Raw genomic sequence first — 6,888 nt, 5'->3', positions numbered from 1 at the left:
AAAAAAAAAAAAAAAATGCTGGGACATGGAAAAAGGAGAACCCTCACACACTCTTGGTGGCAATGTAAACTAGTACAGCCACTGTAGAAAACAGTGTGGATGTTCCTCAAAAAATTAAGAACAGAATTACCATATGATCCAGCAATCTCACTGCTATGTATATATCCAAAAGAAAGGAAATCAGTATGTTGAAGAGATCTCTGCACTCCCATTTTTATCGCAGCACTACTCACAATAGTCAAGGTATAGAATCAACCTAAGTACCCATCAACGCATGAATAGATAATGAAAATTGTGGTATATATACACAATAGAGTATTTTTCAGCCATAAAAAGAAGGAAATTTTGTCATTGCAGCAACAAAGATGGAACTGGAGGACATTATGTTACACGAAATAAGCCAGGCACAGGAAGACAAATATAATGTTCTCACTCATACACAGGAGCTAAAATAGTTGATCTCATGAAGGTAGAAAGTAGAATGTTGGTTACCAGAGGCTACGAGGAGAAGCAGGGAGTGAGGAATGAAAAGAGGTTGGTTAATGGGTACAAAAATACTGTTAGGTAGAAGGAATAAGTCCTAGTGTTCAGTAGCACAGTATGGTGACAAGTGTTAACAATAATTTATTGTGTGTATCAGAATAGCTACAAGATTTGGAATATTCACAACACAAGGAAATGATAAATGAGGTGGTGGATATTATAATTACCCTGATTTTATCATGACATATTGTATGCATATATCAAAATATCACACGTACCCCATAAATATGTATATTATGTACCCCCCCAAAAAAAACCCTAAAATAAGCAGCAAAAACCACTTCCAGCTAGCATGGTGCTTACAAAATGCCTAAGCTCAGTTATCAGCCAATGAGAGGCATTATCATATCACCACCATAAAATGGGGGAACTGATGAACTGCAGTTTTCATCTTTAAAAAAATTCTTTGTCCCATTTCCTGTCTTTAGAAACTAGCCTCTGGGCTGGATGGGATTCCCCGCTTCTCCTGTAAAATGCAAAATTGAGCCCTCAAATTGTGGTTTCAATTTACACGTTTCAGTTCTCTGAGAAGAGACTAAGGTTGGAGGATGCAGGAAGGCCTTAAATAATTAACCTTTTGACTCAACGGCTCTGAAGATTCCCCCAAGCATTTTTGGAAACACAACACTACGTGGTTAAGACTGAGTTCAAGTACACTGCACAGCTACGTTCTGGTGGTGCTCAAGGGACAAATGTGCTAAATACAAGCCAAGACTGGATTTTAGTGTGGGAAGGCGCATGAATTCAGAGGAAAAAGTGAGGATTTACAACCCACCTAATACTGTGGGTAAAATAATTTATCTCTCTGAATCTTTAGTAGTCACATTTATTTAAATGGAGGTGGTTCAGTCGAAAGGATGGTTACGATGATTAAATGAGCCAATAATGAAAACATGTCTTGTAATAATAGAAGCAGCTCACCTTTATTGAGTCCTGTATCATACTTTACATCTACTACCCTATTCAGTACCCAAAGACCCCCATCATTTGCCAAATGGGCGTCCAGCCGCTGCGGGACCACCTACAGAGGCTGTACCGGAGCCCACGTCCCTGTGGCTTTCGAGCGCCGCGTCTGCAGCGGCCAGCGCGCCTGACGTGGCAGCTCCGGTCACGTCACACAATGTGGCTACTCCGGGCGCCCGCTGCCCGGCCACCGCAGGCCTTCTCTGGCCACCCTTCAAGCAGGTCGCGCAAACGCCATTCCGGGCAGGAGCGCCAGCGCAGATGGCCAACCTCCCCGCCAGGCCGCTCCCACCCGGGACCCTCCGCGGAGGCCGCTCGGGGGCCAGGAGGCGGCTTCCAGGCTCGAGACCCCGCCTCCCAGGCCCTGCCCGCCCGCAAAAGCCTTCGACACACCTGCAGGGTCTCGGCCTCTGCTCCTGGCCAGCGCCGGGCCCAGGCCCCGCCCTTTGCGGCCCAGCCGAGACCCGGAGGCACCGGAGTCCTCTCCCCACCCTAGGGCGTAAGACAAAAACGCCAACGCCAGAAAGAAGACGACACTGCACATGCGCAGAACGTTTCCCGAGCCCTGCTCCAGAACTACGCTTCCCAGAAGGCCCGGCTGCGACTCCATCTTGGATGACGTCGTGAGGCGCGGCCTCCTCCAGGGTCCTGAGTGATTGCGGTTGGGTTTCCTGGGGCTGGCGCTGGCTTTGCTCGGTGATGGCGGGAGAGCTGAACCTTCGCACGTCCGGGCTTGAAGACAGAAGGCCACCGTGAGGTGCCCCAAGGAACACTGATGGGCAGTTTTGTTAAAGTGATTGAACTCCGTGGGTACAAAAGTACGTGGAGTAATGAAGGATAATGTCGTGTAACCGCTTCTTCTTAGGAATGCTAGCTTTCACAATTGTGCAAACGATACGCAAAACGTAATAAACTACAAAATATGTATAAGCTAAAATAAAATGAGTGTACCACTTCCCAAAAGCAAAATTGCTTAGTGTTAGGTGTACATCCTTCTCATGAATTTACACAAATTTTAACCTAATGGTATAGAGTATCATGACTATCATTTCACTAAGGAGTATATATAAACATCCCTCCCTATCCCGGGGGTCCTTATCTATGGATTCAACTAAGCTCGGAATGAAAATACTTAAAAATTCAATCTTACTGAGGATGTACAAACTTCTCCCCTTGTCATTATACCCTAAACAATGCAATACAACTTTACATAGTATTTACATTGTGTTAGGTTTACAATTAATCTACACATAATTTAAAGTATACTGGAGGAGGTGTGTAAGTTATGCAAATACCAGGTTATTTTCTACCAGAGACTTGAACATCCCTGGATTTGAGTAATCCAGGGAGGTCCTGGAACTAATCACCCACGGATACAGAGAGAGGACTTGGCTGTATATGTAAAACAAATTATGTATTTCCTGGTCAATAACTTTATTACATTAAAACAAGTAGAATCATCTAGGAAAAAAAAACATATATTGTCATGTGTATAAACACAAATGTATATATATATACAAAATATGCACACATAATACACACACACACACACACACACACACACCCCACACTTTTCTGGTTGGGAGGTATTGAGGAAATAATTTAAAATAAAGCCTCTTGCCAACCCAGAAAATTATCTCCACAGATGGAGAAAAGAACAAAACAGTTACATTATTGAATAAACATTAAACCAGACTGCAATGTGCGTCACAGACAACCCACTAAATGATTTTATGAAGACAAGAAGAACTATCATTTTTTATATTAGCAGGTCTGGTACAACGCATTCCATTTTCTCAAGGTAAAAGATAACTTGTCCTCAAGACGACTGTATGACACCATTTGCTATGCATAATTCATCTGAAATTCACCTGATAATTAGGGTAGCCATCAGTGTTAGTTAATTGCTGTTATGCAAATGAAAAGTAAAGTTTCTGGTGTCTCTATGACAGGCAGGTAGTTAACAGCAGGTAGCCAGAAGCCTAGGAGTTTACCACAGAGGCAGCAAGATGGGGTGCAACCTTCCTTGATGCTTACTTACATTTCAAAGACATGACCCAAGGCCATTAAGAAAGACCTTCGTGGGTTGTTAAACTAGCAAGAAGCTTATTTACTTTTTTAAAAGTCTTGCTAAATCTCACAGGGACAGAGAAGGGATTTACAATTACAAGTTTTCTTAAGGAAATGCTGTAAGAAAAGAGAGGAGGAAAGGGGCCTTTTTGAAAGAAGGAAAATTCAGTTTGTTTGTTTCTTTGAGGCAGAGTCTGGCTCTGTCCTCCAGGCTTGGATGCAGTGGCTTAATCTCGGCTCACTGCAAGCTCCTCCGCCTCCCAGGTTCAAGCAATTCTCTGCCTCAGCCTGCTGAGTAGCTGGGACTACAGGCGCCCACCACCATGCCTGGCTAATTTTTTTTTTGTATTTTCAGTAGAGACGGGATTTCACCATCTTTTCCAAGCTGGTCTTGAAGTCCTGACTTCATGATCCACCCACCTCGGCCTACCAAAGTGCTGGCATTACAGGCCTGAGTCACCGCGCCCGGCCCAAATTTTTATATTTATATTTACCCTTACAGAAAACTATAAAATTTTACACAATTTCAATCAAAATTTAAATAAAAAATCTTAATGGGGAGCTTAGTTTTATCTTACTTGATAAACTAATTTTTAACTTCCTCAGGAAACAACCACAGGGAATAGCAAGGAACTGAGGACTAAACTCTGATATTTTTATCTTACCCATATTTCTATCTAAGGGATCTGAGGAGTTATGCCCTACAAACCATGAATTCACATCAGATGGGTTTTATTTAACCCTATATAATGTGACTTACTTTCCAACCTGACTCTGGCATAACATTGCGAGACAAGGAAGAAAATAAAAATATTTTACCCCAAAAACATGTTTCTTTGTCACATTTTGAAATGGCCTTGCAAGCTGACCTTTGTGGGGGAAAATTCGCATCTCTAAATAATCTCTATTAACATAGCTAGACCTTTTCCTTCCAGGCCCTTCCAATTCTGAATAGATTGACTGAGAGTCTAGCACCTTTTTAAGGGTCTGAATAGAAAACATTTGTCATCTCTTGTTTCTAAGGACAGCCACTATGAGATTTCAAAGGAACCTTGGTCTCCACAATCTTTTATCTTAACCTGAACATTTCCTTTCTATTGATCCCAGATCCTTAGACAAAAACTCAACCAATTGTCAACTAGAAAATGGTTAAATTTACCTGTAGCCTGGAAACACCCCCACCCTTCAAGTTGTCCCGCTTTTCTTGAACAAACCAATGTATTCCTTAAATGTATTTGATTGATGTCTCATGCTTTCCTACAATGTATAAAACCAAGCTGCACCCCCAACCACCTTGGGCGCATGTTCTCAGGACCTCCTGAGGGCTGTGTCACGGGCCATGGTCACTCACATTTGGCTCAGAATAAATCTCTTTAAATATTTTACAGAGTTGACTTTTTTCATTGACAGAACTTTTTCTGAAAATGCAAATTTAAAAAGTAATTGAAGGCTGGGTGTGGTAGCTCACACCTGTAATCCCAGGACTTTGGGAGGCCGAGGTGGGTGGATCACGAGGTCAAGAGATGGAGACTGTTTGGGTGAGGGAGAAGGGACAAGATGGAGGAAGGTAAACAAGAAGGCACCCCCCCTGTTGCTTCCGGGTTCTTCATCACCAACTTACCCGTGCGTGGGAAAATGCAGATCAACTGAGCAGGCGCTGCGGGACGTCAATCCGAAGAGATGGAAACTTGCTCGGCCACGCCTATGGAGACGCCCCTATCACGCCCTTATCCTGCCCACTGCCCTCCCCCTTCCAGTACCAATGCATAAAAGTCCGCTGCCTGCAGGAGCCAGCGTGACTTTTTCGGCCCGCATTTGTGGACTGGAGAACCTCACCCGAGAGTGTGTGCATATTTGCAATAAAGGGCTGCCGTTTTCTTATGTACTTTGGCCTCATGTTTAATTACTTAGCTCTCCTAAATTAAGTTACCTTAAATTAAATTAAGACAGAGACCAGCCTGGCCAACATGGTGAAACCCTGCCTCTACTAAAAATACAAAAATTAGCTGGGCGTGGTGGTGCGTGTCTGCAGTCCCAGCTACTCGGGAGGCTGAGGCAGGAGAATCCCTTGAATCTGGGAGGCAGAGGTTACAGTGGGCCGAGTTCATGCCACTGCACTCTAGCCTGGCAACAGAGGGAGTCTTAGTCTCAAAAAATAAATAAATGAAATAAAAAGTAATTTAAGTTTGATGCTAGTTTTGAAAAAGCACAGAAAGATCCAAATATACATGAGAACTTAGTATATATTAAACTTTTCATTGAAAACAAAAGAAATGTATATATCTCTCCACACTTTTGTTTGTTATGTATATATAACCATTTTTTTCTTTCCTTTCTAATTTGGTCTTGAGGTCTCTTTCTCCTGAGGGTGACTATAAACTATCCCTGTGGGGCTCCTGGGATTTGGTGTCATGGATATTTGGTGTGCCATATGTTAAAACTTTCATTTCAAATTTACTGAAAGTCCACCCTTAATTTTTAGAAGTCAGTAAGTTCCAAGAGAAGTAGCAATTTGAGGTCACTGGTGAAGGCTTCACACAAGGTGAATTTTTACGTTTGGTTTCTCCACAGCATAAGGAATGAAACCGTTCTTTTGAAATGAAGAAGAGAACCACCTAGGAGACTATCACCCTGACCTGAGGACTTCACTAGGGATTCAGGAAAGAAGACACAGAAAGAAAGCAGTCCTTAAGGGTTATATCTGAATAATTTAATTTTACTTAAAATTTTTTTTATTGAAGTATAAAAAAATACAAAAGTATGCAATGGCATGTGTATCACTGTATAATTGATAAGTGAATGACGAAGACAGGTGAACACAACCATGTAAACACCAAAGAGTTCAAAGACAATATTACCAGTGCCTGAAGTCTCCCTGAAGGACCCATTCTCTATTATTACTTTGCTTCTCAAAAGTAGCCCCATCCTGATTTCTGGGGTTTTTTTTTTTTTTGAGACAGAGTTTCTCTCTTGTTGCCCAGACTGGAGTGCAATGGCATGATCTCAGCTCACTGCAACCTCTGCCTCCTTGGTTCAAGCAATTCTCCTGCTTCAGCCTCCTGAGTAGCTGGGATTACAGGCATGCGCCACCATGCCTGGCTAAATTTTTGTATTTTTAGAAGAGACAGGGTTTCACCATGTTGGCCAGGCTGGTCTGGAACTCCTGACCTCAGATGATCCACCCACCTCAGCCTTCGAAAATGCTGAGATTACAGGCGTGAGCCACCGTGCCCAGCCCCCATCCTCACTTCTAACAGTAAAGACCAGTTTTGCAATTTATTATTGCAATTTCTTTTACTCATTTATTTTGAG

General features: G+C 42.6%; 1 protein-coding gene across 5 annotated transcripts in view; it reads right to left on the bottom strand.

Moving 5' to 3' along the window:
* The window catches only part of ZNF25 (zinc finger protein 25), a 27,089-nt gene extending 25,040 nt beyond the window's left edge, over positions 1-2,049 (bottom strand). For 2 of the 5 annotated variants that reach the window (XM_011997340.1, XM_011997362.1), the window contains exon 1: positions 1,900-2,049. The gene's annotated coding sequence lies outside the window, so the exon portion shown is untranslated. Of the gene's footprint in view, positions 1-1,464; positions 1,824-1,899 lie in introns of those variants that run through there. The other 3 variants (XM_011997369.1, XM_011997355.1, XM_011997347.1) reach the window with 3 other exon arrangements.
* Between the last annotated feature and the right edge of the window lie 4,839 nt (positions 2,050-6,888).

Source organism: Mandrillus leucophaeus, unplaced genomic scaffold (assembly GCF_000951045.1).
Source record: "Mandrillus leucophaeus isolate KB7577 unplaced genomic scaffold, Mleu.le_1.0 Scaffold1143, whole genome shotgun sequence".
Lineage (NCBI taxonomy): Eukaryota > Metazoa > Chordata > Mammalia > Primates > Cercopithecidae > Mandrillus > Mandrillus leucophaeus.
The sequence above is the reverse complement of the archived record's forward strand: the minus strand, read 5'-3'. Positions and strand labels throughout refer to the sequence as shown.